We start from the raw sequence: 18,379 nt of genomic DNA on the forward strand, positions 1-18,379 counted from the left end.
TAACATTGTTTTGCGAGCAGTCTAGTAAGTGATGAGTGCATTTTTTAAGGTACAAATTTAACGCCTACTTGTCAGCCTTTTTCTCTCCTGCTATCACAGCCTGAGTTTTGGAAATGCAGCTTCAGATTGGAGCAGTACTGTAGCAAAACTGTGCTTTCTGAGCTGGGGACTTGGGACACTGAAAGGGGGAAGTCCTAGATAATAATTATTTCTAGTCTCTCATATTCTTGCCAGTGAGCAACAGGAAGAGACGTCTTTCTTTCTCCTGCTAGCACTGGTTTGGGGACTACTTTCACACTTATTGGTTGGTCCAGAGCTGAGTACACCTACTTTTTGTTCATTTTTTTTGTCTATCCCATCATAGTAATATATTATGTATAGTAATATATCATCATAGTAATATACTAATATCAAAGGTAGTCATGCAGGTCACAATTTAATTTTTTTAGGCATTTTCCTTACTGAGAAGATAAGCACTAATCTTATTCTTTATTTTAAAATAACCACCCCATTTATGCTATCCATTTGGGAATAAGTTCCTGGAGGATACCACCCGTCAGGAGTTGGGGTTTAGGCTCAAACAGATGAAGTCAAAGAATCAGCCAACAGCAGACAAAAATGTGTGTGTATGTATTTATAAAGAACATAGCAGAAATGTCTCCCTATATAATGCTTACCTACTGTTCTGTAGAATTTTTAGACATATCACAGAATCAATCACATTTTCTCATGGTTAGTGTGAAGGAATGCTTCAAATGCAAGACAGCTAAGAAAGAAAAAGAGAAATACTGACGCCTACTGCGTGGCATAATTACACTGAAAAAGATGAGATCCTAATCTAAAAGATCTTCCTGAGGTGTGCTCCTGGGATCAGTTTGTTCGTGAGTAATTACAGCATAGAATCCAAATTGTCATTGTGGTTCAGTATTGCCTAATGACATGAATATGTTAGTGCATGTTGGTGAAGACTGTACATTTCATTAATTGAATTTCGTAGCTGTACAAGTCAAACTGAGTGGGAAGAACAAGTATGGAGTGCCCCATAGTTCATCCTAATATGTATGGGGCTTATTAGACCAACACAGTTGGCTTTAATACGCCATCCAAGAAAGTGCTCTGTTGCAAGAATGAGGAAGGGAAAGTGGTTCAGTTCTTATGGGTCAGTTCAAGAAACGCAGTCCGCATGTGAAAAACACTAAAAGGACTGTTGGAGAACTGGGGGCACGCAGCTGTCAAGTAGCAAAGCAGAGGCAGGAGTAACACAGTGTGACAGTAGCTGATACGCTGATTAGTAAGGGCCTGGAAGAGAAGAGTAGGAAGCCTATGCTTGATGCAGTCAAAAAGAACAATTAAGTGGGATTTCACATCCTTTGTGGTACGCCTACCACCAAGTGCCCAGCAGCAGTGCTTGTTGGGTGTGAGACACCCTCACTGCCTGCACTGTGCACATTCCCATCTCTGCAGAAAACCTGCCCTGAAAGGGAAGGAAGATTAAAACACATAATGATATAAAAGCTGTGCTGCATAAAGGAGACAAAGACTGCCTGCTATTAGAGGCTGGTTTGCTGCAGTCTGACACAAATGTTAGCTGTATATATTGCCATGCTAATACCCTGTTACCTGCTGATGCAATCGTGCAGCTCATGGTATCCTCACACCTGACACAGGATGCCAATTACTTAAAACCTTCTGCACAGAACTGGACTGTGGAATGACAAGGAAACTGTAGACTTAAAGTTTAAAGTAACAGGAATAATTTAATTCCTGTAGATGCTCTGTCCCCCACAACGATGAACTATTGCTGTCACTTAACATAGAATATAAAGTTGTCCTCAGAAATTTACATATAAGGCACTTAGTTAAATGGCACACAACCTAATGGTTTTTGTTTTCTAGCTTTTTTAGTTAGGTAAATCTAGCAAAATACAGTGTGTAACTATTGGTGTAGAGAGATGCTTTAAGTGGAACATGATGTTCATGATTTTGTTTAAAAAGGAATTAATTTGGAAAAAATATTTAACAATAGGTACAACCCACTAAGTAACAGTATTTGCTATATTTGCCTGAAAGTCATAAGCCATTTTGTTACATACTATCATTCATTTATGTATTCTAACTTTCTAAGTGAAATTTCTTACATGTTTTCTTTCTGAGTAGACCTTGTGCAGACAAGGTCTCAGGGCTGCCAACCGGCTTTCTTTGTCAGTTGTTGTGGCAATGATTTCCCAAATTATTTTTTAATTTTTTTTTTTTATTTTGGTGATCAAATTGGGGTGGAAAACACTTGAAATTGTGTTATACTGCACTGACACTTGTTTGAAATGCTTGGTTTGAACTGCAAATTTTTCATGAGTGTGCCAGCTTTACTTTTCACAAAAAAAAAAAAAAAAAAAAAAGGTAAAGTTTATCAAGTTACAGAATGTTTTTATTCTATTAAAAAACTCTTTTCTCCTGTAGTTAGCACTGGCAAGGACACACCAGTGTTCAGTTTCGGGCCCCTCACTACAACAAAGACATGGAGGTGCTGGAGTGTATACAGAAAAGGGCAATGGAGCCGGGGAAGGGTCTGGAGCACAAATCTGATGAGGAGCAGCTGAGGGAGCTGGGGGTGTTCAGCCTGGAGAAAAGGAGGCTCAGGGGAGACCTTATTGCTTCTACAACTGCTTGAAAGGAGGCTGTGGCTGGGTGGGTGTCAGCCTCTTCTCCCAGGTAACAAGTGACAAGGGGAAATGACCTTCAGTTACACCAGGGCAGGTATACGTTGGATATTGGGAAAAATTTATTCACTTAAAGAGTGGTGAAGCATCACAGAATCACAGAATAATGAGGTTGGAAGAGACCTCCAAGATCATTGAGTCCAACCCATGCCCTTACACATGGCACCAAGTGCCATGTCCAGTCTTTTTTTAAACACATCCAGACATGGTGACTCTCCCACCTCCCTGGGCAGACCATTCCAGTACTTTATTATTCTTTCCGTGAAAAACTTTTTCCTAATATCCAACCTATACCTTCCTTGACACAGCTTGAGACAGTGTCCTCTTGTTCTGTCAGTTGCTGCCTGGTGGAAGAGACCATTGGAACAGGCTGCCCAGGGAAGTGGTGGAGTCTCTGCCTGTAAGTGTTCAAAAAGTGAATCGATGTGGGACACTGTGATATGTTTAGTGGCTATGGTGGTATTAGGTCAAAGGTTGGACTTGATGATCTTGGAGGTCTTTTCCAACCTTAATAATTCTATGATTCTTTAGGTAACTGGACTTACATAATTTTGATTACTGAAAAATGCCAGTAATGCCCATAATTTTGGCATATCCATACATTTCTGGCAAATAATAGGATGTAATATTCTGTGGTTCACCTCTGACCATAACGTCATTCTTGTTTGGTGTTGGAGCAAAGTTCTTTCAATATCTGTGACATTTGCAAGGGTGGAGCAAAATCAATTTCAATGTTAGGTGACTTTCAGTTTAAGGACTGTATATGTGACAAAATAGCTTTAAAATCTATCATTAAAATCTTTACATTAAGATTGAATTATTAAGTAGAAAAAAAAACCCTGTACATCAAAAGTTGAGACTGACTGATCACAAGTGACATTTTCTGTCATGAATTTTTAAACCTTTGTATTCAGGACTAGGCCTTATTTTTAAAAAGTACTGAATATGTCCCATTGATTTGAATGAGAAAGAAGGTGCTCGGTTGGGTGGAGGTTGAGGTCGCAAGTGTTTGTATTGTGCAAGAGAGGAAGTGAATTTCAGTGGCATTTCTGTTCATTTCACACTTCTCACACAGGGCTCTTTAATCAAAACACAACATGACTGAGGGATCATTTGCAAAGGCATTATTTATATGAGCAATTGGAATTGTCTCTATTTATAGACTGGTTGCAATCACATCCGACGACTGGGTTTCTTAGTGCATTTATCATTTGAGTGGTGCCAGCAGGAACTCTGCGTTTACATCCCCATGCTGCCATTTTTTATGAATACTTCTTTTTAATGAAATTTCTCAATTTTTCTTCCTGGTGTTGGTTTCATGACTGCAAAGTTAAAGCTACCACCGTCCTTCCTTCCTAAGGTAAAATCAACGCACTTTAATGACTGGGTTATGAAATTGCACCTCGATGCAGTGGGTAGAGCATACGTAAGTGACTTAACGGAAGGCAATAATGTAACTCTGGGCTGGCTGGATTAATAGAAGCAATTTGTTACTAGCCATCAGGGATGAGCATGTACAGTTCTTCTAACAACCAAATGCTTAGTATCATAACTTTTGGAGGGTTTTAACCCACGTTTTATTTTGTGTTCTGCACAAAGTGAACTGGGAGTGGCGTGACTTCATGTTGTCCTCTTATTTCTGGGGCGGATTGTGTCCAATGAAGACTATTCTGTTCTCCAGTTGAATAATTGATTAGTTGGTACAGACACAGACATGTATTGGGAACTGTCTGCTGTATCTCTTTACCTTCTAACAGAGATACTAGGGGGGACAGATATACCAGCATGAGGGAGCAAAGTCTCTATCTCTGGTATATCTGCCATTCTCTGTGTCCCACAGGCTACCCATGCTCTCTGTACAGTGCTTTTATGTGCTCTAATTCTTACAGAGCCACATAGTCATTACTTGGCTTCACCTTTATGGGTGTATTATGTTAAAAACATTTAACTTCGTGAGGGGCTAAAAATATCCTGTGGGCCTTCTGCTGTGCCCACTGAAACCTGTGGTAATGTTTATACTTTTTTTTAAATGAAGGTTTGATTGATTTTTAAAAGTTTTTTAATTTTCAAAGGTGAGTGTATTTTGCTTAGAAGTTATGAATGGATTTATATGGTGAGGAAGATCTTAAAATTTCATTACTAGCTCGCTGAATTTTTTTTATCTTCCCTCTTACACTGTGCCTTTTCTTAGATTTTCAGTGGTGACAGCATAATAGCAAATGCTTTATTTTGAACTGTTCTTGAAAAAGAATAAAAGAAAATGCGGAAAGCCTGTTTCTTACAAGGTGTGTTTTAGTAGGAATTCATGTCTCTGTTAGAGAGTTTTGTTATCATCAATAAATTATTGTGCTTTTCTGTGAATGATACTCTACATGAATATCGACAGTGTCACTACATCCTCCTCCTTACTGCAGATCACACATTATTTTGCCGTGGCAGTATCTGTAGGGACCTGATAACTTGGAAGGAGGAATGGGTTACAGCATAAGCTGCAACAAGCTCAGAGATGTGTCAGATCCTTCAGCCACTCTGCAGACATGAACCACTTTCTGCTTAGGCAGATTTTCTTCTGCATGGTGGATCCTGTTTTTTGTTTAAAGCAGTAATGTCTTTATGTCTATTGCTGTAAGACTTGAGAGGTTTGAATTCCACCTTTGATCTATATGAGAAGTATTTTTATTGCTTAGAAAGGGATGCATTCCTGATGAGTGCTGTATTTGCTCTTCTCTTAAATTCAGCAAGGGAAGGGATCAGGTGCATGTATTGCACAGGAGTAGAGCCATGAAAGCCACCAAGGCCTCACCTGGGTCAGGTGTCTGAGGTTTAAGTGACCCTCTTGGTCCCTGCCAGGGGCAAGCACCACTTCGTGCACCTCTGGGACAAAACTGATTGGGATGCCGTTCCTAAGGTGACTTCTTAACAAAGTGTCTTTTTCCAGACTTGTCATGATTAAGATGAGACCAGTGGAGCCCAAGGAGCTTCAAGTCTTGTGATATGGATGAAGCTTTTGTGTTGACACTTTGTAGCACTGGCTTACCAAGATGTTAAGCATATATCAGCTTTCAGTTTCGGGCCCCTCTCTACAAGGTGCTGGAGCATGTCCAGAGAAGGGCAGTGGAGCTGGGGAAGGGTCTGGAGCACAAGTCTGATGAGGAGTGGCTGAGGGAGTTGGGGGTGTTCAGCCTGGAGAAAAGGAGGCTCAGGGAGACCTTACCAGTCTCTACAACTGCCTGAAAGGAGGCTGTAGCCAGGATACAATCAGCCTCTTCTCTCAGGCAGCTAGCGACAAGGAAAGAGGACATGGCCTCAGCCTGTGCCGGTGGAGGTTTTGGTTGGACATCAGGAGGAATTTCTTCACAGAATGGGTTGTTAAACACTGGAATGGGCTGACCAGGGAGGTGGTGGAGTTACCATCCCTGGAGGTGTTCAAGGAAAGACTGAACACGGAACTTGGTCCCATGGTCTAGTTGACAAGGTAGTGACCAGTCAGAGGTTGGACTTGATGATCTCAGAGGTCTTTCCCAACCTAGCTGTTTCTATGAAAATAGTTTCAAATGAGCTACACAGAAGTTTTTTTACCATAAAACAGTAATTAACTCTGGTGCCCCTAATATTAGAGGCATTGGGGTACAAACACCAATAGCATGCTCAGAACTTCAATCAATAGCATTTTTGTCTATTACGCATTTGGCTGTTTGCAGTTCCTGGAGCTTTTCCGTATTTCAATGATCATTCTTCTGTAAATCCTATTATCCAGACTTTTCAGTTTCTTCATATTATTGATTTCTCTTCGTGCATGTCTAAGATGGAAAATGTTCACCAGACTTGAATGATCTATACACTGGCTTGTGTGTACCGTGCAACTTTGAGAGCTTCAACTAGTTGTAAGTAACTTTCCCTTTGCTTTACTGGTTGGCCCACTGAAAGGCCCTTGAGTATAAAAAACCCACACTGATTTATAGGTGTTTATATTAAGTGTAGTACCTCCAAATTAATTTGTCACAATATTCCAAGCCTGGAACTGTTTATTTTCAACACTTGTAGCTTTCAATTTTTATTGCTTTTTATTGTTTTCTATTTCTTTATAATTAGAATAGCTTTATTTAGCATACCAGCTAGTGGTACCAGTGGGTACCTCAGCAGTCTGATTCATTTAACTCAGTGTGGTTCATTCAGCTGGAATATTTTTGTTATCTCCTAGCTGTGCTGTTATCTTGGTAACTTTTACACTGAATGATTATTTAATCATTAAACCTGAAATTTCTAGAAGTCTCAAGGGAACTGTATACAAATTAAATCAAGAAGTTCTTTAGCACTGCTGCTTACACACAGGGCATTTATAAAAGAATACAATTTCCTTGGGGTTCCTTGATCTTCCTCTATGGCCTTGATTATTCCCTCTAAGTTTGATCTCTAAAAGAACATTCTGTTACAAATAATTGTTTTGGCTGAAGAAGCTAGATGCCACTCTGTCTTACACTAAGGGTTCATTTATTCTTTGATAATTAACAGAGTTGTTGCTGAAGAGCAGCTGTAGGTGTTTCGTTTCCTGGGAGAAAAAGATTGAACTATAAGCCGGAATTCTAGCACCTGGCAAAGTGAGATGTTAACTCTTTGTTTAATTTGTGCTGTAATTCTAGGAGCTTTTGTGAAAAGTGGTTACCTGGGATACAGGATTTCTTAGGGTATTGGTTTCAGTAAATTCTTCATTATTTTGCCCTTTCAAATTTAAAGGAATTTTGTCTTGCAGAAGCAACGTGTGTTATTCTCTTCTCTCATGAAATAAAAATAGAAATAAAAACATTTCCTCCCTTCCATCCAGTAACAATAATTTCATGTGTATATTGTTTTCCTGAAAGTATGGATCTGTTTTGCATGCACAGCACAGTTTCAAGAGGAAAGCAAGTTAGAAGCACAAATTTTATGTTTAGTTTTCAAAATGGCCAGTCCACTTTTTCAGAGGTTTTCTGATATGGATTCAGTTGCTGAGAAATTTGCTGTATTTGCACTCGTGAGCTTTTTCCTGTAGTCTAACAGTTTAATTTTCTGCTGAAATGATGCGAGGTCGTGGTTGTGTAGCAGAATGCAAGAGCTGGTCCCAGTGCAGATCCTGTGTGTTAAGGCAAAAGACTAGGAGCTGAGGTTTGTGTAAAACAAGGAACTCTGCAGAAAATGGAGAATACTCTAACAGGCACTGGAATACAGAAGCAAAGTATTTGTGAAGATGCGGTCAGCTTTTTTCAACGAATGTGATGTAATTATTAAAAACTTGCTGCAGAAGTCAGGAGGCCATTCATGCAATTTAGTAATTTCTTCTTTACATGGAAAGAGCTCAATCTTTCTTGATCAGCTGTAGGCGGAGAAGGATGCTTTTGTGATCACAGTCATTTAGGTATGGAATAGACTGGGAAGTCCAAACCAACTGTCTTGTCAGTCTGATGCTGTCTGAGGTCATATTGTCAAGTGTTCATTAGTGAACTCCTCCTGCATACATAGGTTAGTTTTCATGGGTTCATATTTTCTTCAAGTGCATTGTGGTTTGAAGTAGATACTGAGAAAATGGAGTTAAGTGATGTGACCAGCATGAAGGAGTAGTACACCTTGCAGCATCCTATGTGTGCTGATGACACCTCATCCAACCATTCTGCATCCTATTATAATCGTATAAAACAAGAAGGAGTGAAACAGAACTTTGGAATTCTGCAAGATCCATAGATAGAAGAAGAAGAAATAAAACTGGTTTCACAGTATGCAGGAAAAAGATAGATGTGTTTGTGTGTTTACCCATTTAGTCTTTTGAATACAGTAGTATTTAGCATAATTCATAATGGTACCAAATGTGTATGTGTGGGAGGGTTGGAGGCTGTTTAGCAAGCTGAAAATAAAAAATGCATTTTTTTAAAGTCATCAGAATGCATTGTCTGCATTTAGCATTGACTAAGGACTTTCTGAGAAATATTAGTTTCAAGTAGTGACAGGTCATTATCTGAATGAGTGGAGCCTTGGGGTTTTCTTCCTCTTAGAAAAAGATTAGTTCTGAGTGGTAAGTAGTCGCAGTTATGGACAACTTCTCTTATTAGGGAATGTAAGTATGGTAATCTGTGTTTTCAGAGTGATTATTGTCCCCGTTCTTGGAATGATAATCTTTGTAGCCCATCTTTTGGCTTGTTATGGTTGTCTGCACCATTACAGATGAAGGTGAGCATGTACTGATTGCTATGTGGGACTAGTTACCACTATTGCTTCATAACAGTACTTTATATTTTGACTGTGAAAAAGTAAAACAGCATATATATTATTTCATAGTTTTGATTTGTCTTCTGAACTTCCTTTGGCTATTTGAAAAGAATCCTGTCAGCAAAACATCTTGAATTTATTTTTTGGAATTGTTGAGAAAACAGATGTTCAAAATCAACCATTTCAAAACTTGGCAGAAATATTTTCCATAATGTTTTTTGTCTACCTGTCTTCCTGTTATATCTGGAACCTGTTTAGTAAGTTTGGTTTGTCATATTTCTTATAGAGGATTATGTGAGCATGACTTATCCATTCAACCAAAGCCAACATACCTAAAATCAGCATGCTAAAATTCCAGGACACAAGCTCTGTTAGCTTATTCCCTCATTTCATTTTGCCTAGCAGCCTGGGCCCGGGAGGAATGAGGAGCATCTCATTACAGAGTACTTTGGAATGTAGAATGTAGGGCACTTCTGGAAAATGGGAAGGGTGGTTTTAAGCTTCCTTCCCTTGGTCCCACAGGGTGAAAACCAAAGGTAACTTTGCTATAGCAACCATTCTTTCAAAAGGATGATTCTACCTCCTTTTTAGGTGCCTATTCTCAGCCTGCTATTCTGAATCCCATATGGATGCAGGGTTTCCTGTGAAGCCTGTTTGAGATTGAATTTTGTACTCCTTTAGCTGCCCAGACCAAATCTTCACTGTATGTGGGATCACAGGTTTTGACACATGCCTCTGAAGAACTCTTGTATTTATGACTTAGACATCATTCCAAAGGTTCATAGGAGTATTTTAGATTTGGAATTATGTGTACCTTCTCCATTTTGCTGGATGTTAGATTGTACTATATACTGTACTGCCAAACTGTAATACCTGCTATTGGCAGGTTTTTCACCTTGTCTTGGTCAAATCAGTTTAATCCCCTGGCAGGACATTAAGACAAGCTTGTCAGAATCAATAGTTTTGGCTTTGTCTGTACTCTCCCTACAGTCACTTTTTACATGAGTCTTTGTCATGGAGGTCACCTTCTGTTGTCTCCCCTTAATATAATTTTTTTCTGCTTTCTTGAATCTTTCATATCTTTAAGTGTCCAGTCATCACAGATTATTTTCTTTGTCACACCCAACCCTTTTTTTCCCCTCACTACATCCCTCCTATAGCTATCAAGATCTTGTTTTAGTCTTTAAACACTAGCATATAAAATAGCCATAAATATGTGGTTTCATAGAACAACCACCACCTTTTTGTTTCATTAGTCTTTGTAACTCTTTGCAGGTCTTTAACACAGATTTTCTCATGTATTTTCACTCCTGTCTTCCAGCTGCTGTTACACAGCAGGTTATTTTCCCTTCTTAAATACGTTATCCAAGAGGTGCTACCATTGTCCCAGACAGTTTTTATTTTTGACCCTCTTTAAGTGGGTTAACAAAATAGGCAAAGATTAGGTTGCATTGTTCAGAACGTGTTTTTTTAACAGCTGCAATTTATATTTGCTCACATTCTATATAAGAGATGACATTTCTAGTGGGAAAATAATTTAGTCTCTCTGACATCATCCTAATGCTGACTTTTCAATAAGAAAAAGTATATGTGATTGATGTACTGTGTAATCACATCACTGTATGATTTGATACAAAGTACTAAATATGGCAGGAAGAACTGGGTACAATTCTGTTTCTATTATGTAGTATTAGCAAATATAAAATTGAAATGTATGCAAAGAGCTCTGTGTGTACTCAGACTTTGTCAGATATTTATGCATATTTTATATATATCCCAAATAACACACTGTAGCACTGTGAACTGCTGGACTTGTATGAGAAAGGGAACAGAAGGTTACACAAGTCAACATCAGAGTACAGTATGTTGCTATATGCTGTGCTACTCTTTATGCTGTATTGGAAAAGCTTATAGAATAAGTACTATAGTACATGGTATATATTGTCAAACTCTTCTAGTGGAAATACATCCTACTTTTGTGATGACTTTATTGTTTAATAACTACCTGCAATGTTCTGGACACTGTAATGTGTGTTTGTGCTGGTTTTCACTAGCCAGACAGATGAAATCAAGCATTTCCTGAGACACCAAGCAAAACTGTCTCCTACCATGAGCCAGAAGCCTGGCTGGAGTTGTTGTTTTCTTTTTTTTAGCTCCATCTTGATAAATTGCACAATTACTGAAAGAACTGAAATAGGACTAGAAAGAGGACTGAGTACTGTGGAAATCCTCAGGGAAATTCAGTTAAAGCTCCCTTCTGGTGCCCTATTTAAAAATAGGGAAGTCTTTCAGCTCCTCATGCTGAAGTTTGAATAGATAGTTTCTGTGAAGGGGCTTGCTTAGTGATTCAAACCCCTATGATTTCAGGGAGTAGTGTGCATCTTTGACCCAGCAATGAGTGTGCTAGCTGTGATCCAGAGTGCTTTGAAGCAGAGGAAGCTGCTATGGTCTAACACATCACAATTATCACTTTTACATACTAGATAATATTAAGGCACTTGTGCGAAGGTGTCCACACATGAATAACTCAACTGGGATAAAGTTATCCAAAAATGTCTCTTGGGGGGCTCTCATGTTTCTTCAAATGTGCTTTCATAGTGATCAGTAGAATCTTGATGAAACTTCTGCTTTGTTGCAAGGATTTTTGAAATATGAATAAACTCCATGTGGACTTTTGAAGAGAATCCTTGGGAGGTTTTATGACTCACTATTGGCATGGACCTCATTCAAGATGCTACATGTTTTATTAGATACTTCATGTTTTTTAGAAATGCTTTAGGAAATAGCTTGTGAAATAGCACATTAGAAATAGCACTGGTAGCAGATGGCCAAGACAAAATGCTGTAGAAAAGTTATTGTGTGACTCTGATTTCTTGCAAGCATGTAGTGCAGGGTGAGCAAGGTCTTCCAGCTCTGGCAAAATGAAGGTTTTGCCACTGAGCTGTGTAGATGAGCACAACCCTGGTATTTGGTAGGTGCTCGTGACTATGAAGGCAGTGTTTGGAGAATTGCAGTCTGAGCACTGACAGCAAGAGTAGGTAACTGTCCTTCCCGAGCAGCTGATCCTGAAACAGACTGTATTGGCAGTGCTCCCAAGACTCTGATTCAGTCAGTTCCTGCCTAATGAACTGAAGACCACCTTCCTGATAATTAAGAAGAAACAAGCTGCCTGGATTTTATCCAGTTTGGATTTTTAAGCTGACATTCTGAACACTTAGTTATTTGTGTTAGGTAGTTGACTGCTCAAAAGTTGTTATCCCCTAAGTCAGGTGGATTGGAGGGGAAATGTCTTTAATTTTGGTTTGTTGCATATGAGGAAGTCTCTACAATATGCACGTCCCTCTGATTGCCAGACCATGTTTTCTGAGTATACATACTTTTATTCCAGCTTGGATAGCATCTCTAAGGTAAATATTCTATGTCTAAAAGAGTAATAACACAGAATTGCAAGGTTTCAAGCATTCTGTGTATTCACCTAATTATGCCTAAATAAAGTTTCAGTTTAATGACCCCCTCAGGAGTAGGCACTTCACAGACTTCCTCTATTTGACAGTATCATGGGAAGTGATAGCCCCTGTGATCATGCTTTGTTCCAAATTAGCTCATATTTAAAGTAATCTTAATGTCTTGAAACAATTCCAGGGTTTGGCACAAATGGTGGGTCTCAGCAGCAGAGCCAGTTGGTATTGCCTTATATCATGCATGGAAATCAGATAAATTTTATCTATCTCATCTCATTGTATGCTCAGATGAGAGAGTTGAACAACTTTCCTCTGCACTGTTCTTCAGTCTTATGTTTACTTACAGCTCTTCAATTGCATCTACCATATGGAAGATCTTTCCAGTCAAAACCGGGAAGACAGAAATAATATGGCACTTGATAGTTGTAAGCGTCAGAGACCATGACCAGTTATTTCTCACTGCTACCACCCCCCAAGGGTTGCTTTTGTTTAAATAAAAACTACTTACGAAATTGGAGTTTTGGAGTGCAGGGCTGTCTTGCTAGTTCTTTCTGTGGCAGAAGGAACTGGTGAGATGCCAGAAAATAGGTTTCCATGTTAGAAACTTTGGAGGTCCAGTAGTATTTGTCTAATCTAGTTTGGAACTACCACCTGCTCTGCAAGGAGTCTCTGTGTACCATATTTCTCATTCAAGAGAAGTAAATCCTGACAAAAGAGGAAAAATCTCACACTGTCGTTAAGTCACCTTAGCAATTTTCATACAGTTAAACCAGGGAAGTGACGTTTTTGCTGTATGAGGGAATGGGCATAGCTGCCATAGATCGGGATGTTTATAGGCATGTATGACATGCTGGGGTAGCTACAGCAGCTAGAAATGGTCTGTTTTCATGCTCCAGCCTGATAGTCAGGCTGGCCAAACTTTAGTCTTGATTTGAATGGGATGAAAAAATGTTTTCACAGCTCTTCTTCTTTTGAAAAATTCTTTCTAATACCACTTGTGACTTGGGGGTTCTGTAGTTTCGAAAGAGTACACATATATTGATTGGTTTTCCTGCCATGTTTTGAGTAAAATACATTATTCAGTGATTATATATGAATTTTCATTGATTTCTTTATTGATAGCTTAATCTTCTGATGCATCAAGGGAATGAGAGAGCACGACTAACATGTTTTGTGATCTTACAATGCCAACTGTATGTTAATTTTCATTTTAGAATTCATGGCTGAAGTGACTGTATTGCTGATTTGAATATAAAGCATATTTACTAGGTGAAAAGCAGAAAATTGACGTTACTTGGAGCGATGAGTTAGAAATTATCAAAGCTTACCTCTGTCTTGCTGACAAAGCAATCCATCTAGAGTAGTGCTCAGATTTCAGTGCACATGTATTTTCATAATACACTGTCTTTTGACAGTTCATTTTTCCTACAAATACTTTGTGTTGATGTATTTGGGTTTGCTCATGTTTGTGTCCATCTTGGGGAACTATATGTAAAACATAACCCTCAGATGGAAAAACTGAAACAAAAAATAGTTTCACTTAGTTGAGCTTAGCAACTAGCAGAGAAATGTGTATGGTGTTTGTACCACTATTTTTTAATGCTCTAATTATGTATGGGATGAAATAGGTCCCCAAGAACAGTATTAGGACTGCTTTTTGAACAACAATGTGAGCATTGCATTCAGCAGTGGCACAGAGCAAAACATGGCAGGGCATCTGAGCATGGTAAAGTCAGCATGTACTGAGTACTGTTGGGATGTGGAATGAGCTAGAGGTAAAAAAAATAAAATACTGAACACTATGAGTATTACAGCCACCAGCAGTGCAGTCATTCAGAATAATTAATGTCTGTGGTGCCAGTCAAGCCTTAGGCAAAAGAGATGGGGACCACAGAGTGTCTTCTTGGAATACATGAAATGAATACAGGAGGTGTGCTATTGCATGAGCAGCCTGTCATCGTCACCAGATGATGAATGTCTTCGTTTTCCAGGAAATACATACTAAATGGAGAAGTGGGGAAAACCAGTCTTGCAGCTTTTTATAACTACTAGGACTCATCTCAAAAGGGATTGGATTTGCCTCAATAAATAAACCACATTTTTAATTAATCTGATCTTAGTCTGGGCATATAATACAGGTCAGAAGAATCACTTTGTAAAAGGGCTGGTTTCTCTCCATTGACTGTAATTGGAATCTAGATGACTTGTGCAGGTTATGGATGTCTGTGTAAAAGGCATCTCAGTTTTAGATGGTGGGATTCTCATGTGGCAAAACCCAGTGTTCATGTCATAAAATTGGGTGAACCACAGTAATGTCAGAAACGGTATTTTAAGAACCAAAATAAAATGGATCAAGTTTTTCCATGAGACATCTAGTGGTATGCACTTAGAAATGAATGTGTTACTGAAATAAGCAATAAATGAAAGGAATTTCCATATTTAAAACAGCAGATTCACAGCATTGGTATTGTCTTTCTGACCCAAATGAAGGCAAAATAAGTACAGATCTGCAACCAGAAGAGTAAGTTTCTCATCACAGATGCTAAGAATAAGTCCTCTTAGAATTTGGGCCTATGGGCACTAGCCAGGAGAAACGGCAGTTCTTAAACGTATTGTCCATAACCAGTGATAAAGAAGAAATATATAATGAAGGAACCTGCTGATAGTAGCTGCTGAGACTGACTGAAATGAGTTTCTAGCAGAGAAGAGTGATGTTAGAGCAGGGAAACAAAACGACTGAGAATAAATACCTCAGGAACATACTCTCTTTCTGGACTGGCCCTCCTACATGAAAGGGACTGATAAGGTGATTCAGGATGGGCATGAACGAGGATAAATTCAGTTTCTTTTGTGTGTTCTGGAAGACTGTTGTTCAGCCAGGCTCTCTGAGACCTGTCTGTTCTGGCCTAACAGTATCAAAGCTGTTAAATTTAATTCCTGATTTGTTTTAACTCTTTTCACATAGAGGTAAGGACAGGATGTGCCTGTAGGTCAGCTTGAGACACACTCTTCATACACCCAGCAGCACACTGTGCTGTAACACAGGTTGTTGGCTCCCATGTACACATACGTGCACTGGGACACAGCTGAAACAACACAGAAATTTACATTATGAGGGGTTATATGCTGCTTATTTGGCATGTTATTATTGTTGCTATTTAAATAAAATCCCCTGAAGTTTATTTCTGACAAGATTGTAGTAACTGTAGTACCATTAAACAGTCAGTAGGAACATTTTGTTTATGTAGAGGCAAAATATTATAGTTGTTCAAGAGATTGCAGACTTCCTTTTGTGGGCATTTGTAATTGTTTGGGACCAAATCCAGTTTCCAATAAACTGGATAGGAATCTCAGTCAGTTCCAGAGGGACTTGTCTCAAATTTCATTAAGTTTTTGAAGATGCCAAGTTTTATAAAATCGACGTTTTAGTTGTGTGCCTGATAGAGTGGGGACCAAGACTTCCTTTGGGACTCTGCTTAATATGTGCAATGATATGCTTTGCCATGAAATCTTTTCCATTGGATGTGGTAGTGAGGAAATTGATGGGTCTACCTGGTCACTAGTTCGTAAGTTGTTTGTATAATAAAGAGGAAGTATGGAGAATAAGCCAGAGGACACCAAATCTTAATCCATGAGCAACACTGTGACTGAACTGGCGTAGCACAGACCTGGTGAGAGGACAGGGAGGAGGAAGAGGCTGTTGTATATTTTGATTCCGATATCTGTGCTGTGATCCAGCTGTTCAGGGAGTTGGACATAACAGATGCTCTATGAGTAACAATAATAGGAAAAAGCTCATGGGCTCCATTGTTATGCAGGCATTGCACAGACTGCCAAACAGATCAGGTAGGTGGGGATTTTTATTGTCAGGGTAAAGGTGATGGTGAGAATGAGGGATTTTAATAAATCAGTCACCTGCTGGAAGCCAGTGAAGGAGACTACCAACATGCTTTGCAATGCACTTGCAACTAAATTTTGAGACAGTGGGAAAAGAATTCTAAAGGGAAGCTATATTTGATACCAGCTTAAGGGAGAAACTGTTAAAGAATAGGGAGAGAAAAGGCAGGTTGGGTGAGAATTACCCTGCAATGACAGGACTCACAGATTTCAGGAAAGGAAAGAGGTAAAAGAATTAGAACAACAGGTTTCAAGGGGATATGAGAGGACTGTGGGCATAACCTCTTTGGAAAGGAGTCTGGAGAAAAGAAGCTAAAGAATTGTTTGTTCCCCAAAGAAAAATTACAGATAAAGAGAAAAAATGCAAATTGAGACAGCATAGAAGGAAAAAATGCATAGTAAAATGAATCTGTCTAAAATACAAGCAGCTCATTTATGTCAAGCACAAGAAGGAACCATGTACAAAATTAAAACTAGTTTGGATTATTCAGAACAAATACAAAAGAATAGCAAAAGATGTAGAGAAAAAAAATCCCAAAACACATCAAAGAAGCCAAGACCAAAAAATGTGTACAAGAAAAGATTGTGTACAATAAGTGTACATGAGGAGTAACAGAAATTGTTCTGGAAGTATATTTTTGGTAAGAGCATGTTCCAGGAAAGTGCTGCTCTACTGCTTAACAGAAGCACATTGGTCTTCACTGGTGTTATTTTGAGTATATGGAAAACAGCCTAGAACAGAGAAAGGACAAATCATGCAGTACTTAGTGTGTTAGGTGTTCCCAGGTTAGCTGTGCCTCAGATTTGCTATACTTGGAAACTGGAAGAATTTTCTAAATTAGTCTCAGCCCTGTTAGCAGTTACCATTGAGAATCTGAAGAAGAAAAATGAGTGTGAAAAAAAATCCAGAAAAATAGAAAAACACATCCTTAAAAGGAGGGGGGGGGGCTATGGATGGAAAAGTCCTGTCACAGATTTGCAGATCATTTTTGTTCCTAAAAAAATTACATACATTCATTTCAAATACCTGGAGGAAAGTAACAAACAGCAATCAGCATGGATTTGTTGGAGCTATCTAATACCCTGTAACAAGAGATTAAAACTTGTGGATAAAAGAAAAGGAGCAGATGCCTTACATTTTCATTTTAAGAAACTTCTGAATGCTGTTTTACAAGGCTCCCCTATAAACAAGCTAGGGAGCATCAAGCAGTGTTTATATGCAAGTTGCATGGGATATAGTTGCAGAACTGGTTGGATAAGGTAAACCCCAAGCAACTACTGCTGTTTAACTTGTGTATTCCACAAGAGTTTATTTTAGACAGTAATCTGTTTTTTCAGCAATAATCTGGATTATGTTTTAGAGAATATGCTCATTAAATTTGCAGTTGTCACAAAGTTGAGAATGAATTGGAAGGATGCCAGAGAATGGGATTAGAATTGAAAATTATCTTGAAATGGCTTTGAAAATAAAGTGATATTTAGCAGGTGTAAGTGTATGGTACTGTACTTGGGCAGAATAGCCATATGCAGGCACAGGACAGATGGTTAAGCAGTGGGTTTTGAAAATGATATATGTCATAAATATTACATGAATAAACATAGTCAAGCTGTTGTAAAGAAGGCATGGATGGATGTATGAAAAAGACATATAGCCTGTAAAATATATGGAGTAATTAATCTGATGTATTCAGTACTCTGCTCAGTTCAAATACTGGGATCAGTTTTGAGCATCACATTTCAATAAAAATATAGCTAATTAGAGGGAGTTTAGGGAATGGCAATAAAGATAGTTAGCTGAAAAACATGACTTGTAAGGAAAAAAAATGAAGAACCAAAATTACTTCGCTTCGAAAGTAAAGTGTAGGTAGGAGTGAAAAGTTTCCAAGTATGCAAAAAAACCCCAGCAAAACATCTTGAGCCAACCAACCAACCAACCAGTCAAAGAAACACACCCTAAACCACCTTGAACCTACACAGATGAAGGGAATTATCCAATATCTGCATCCTGTATGGATAGCTTAAATTCTAAGAGAAAGAATTAATTTAGACATCAGAAAAAAATGACAG

The 18,379-nt window shown here is 38.7% G+C and overlaps 1 protein-coding gene across 3 annotated transcripts in view; it reads left to right on the top strand.

Moving 5' to 3' along the window:
- PRKAR2B (protein kinase cAMP-dependent type II regulatory subunit beta) overlaps positions 1-18,379 on the top strand; it is an 80,412-nt gene that overhangs the window by 41,507 nt on the left and 20,526 nt on the right. The window lies entirely within an intron of this gene.

This window comes from Aphelocoma coerulescens, chromosome 1A (genome assembly GCF_041296385.1).
Source record: "Aphelocoma coerulescens isolate FSJ_1873_10779 chromosome 1A, UR_Acoe_1.0, whole genome shotgun sequence".
In the NCBI taxonomy this organism is placed as follows: domain Eukaryota; kingdom Metazoa; phylum Chordata; class Aves; order Passeriformes; family Corvidae; genus Aphelocoma; species Aphelocoma coerulescens.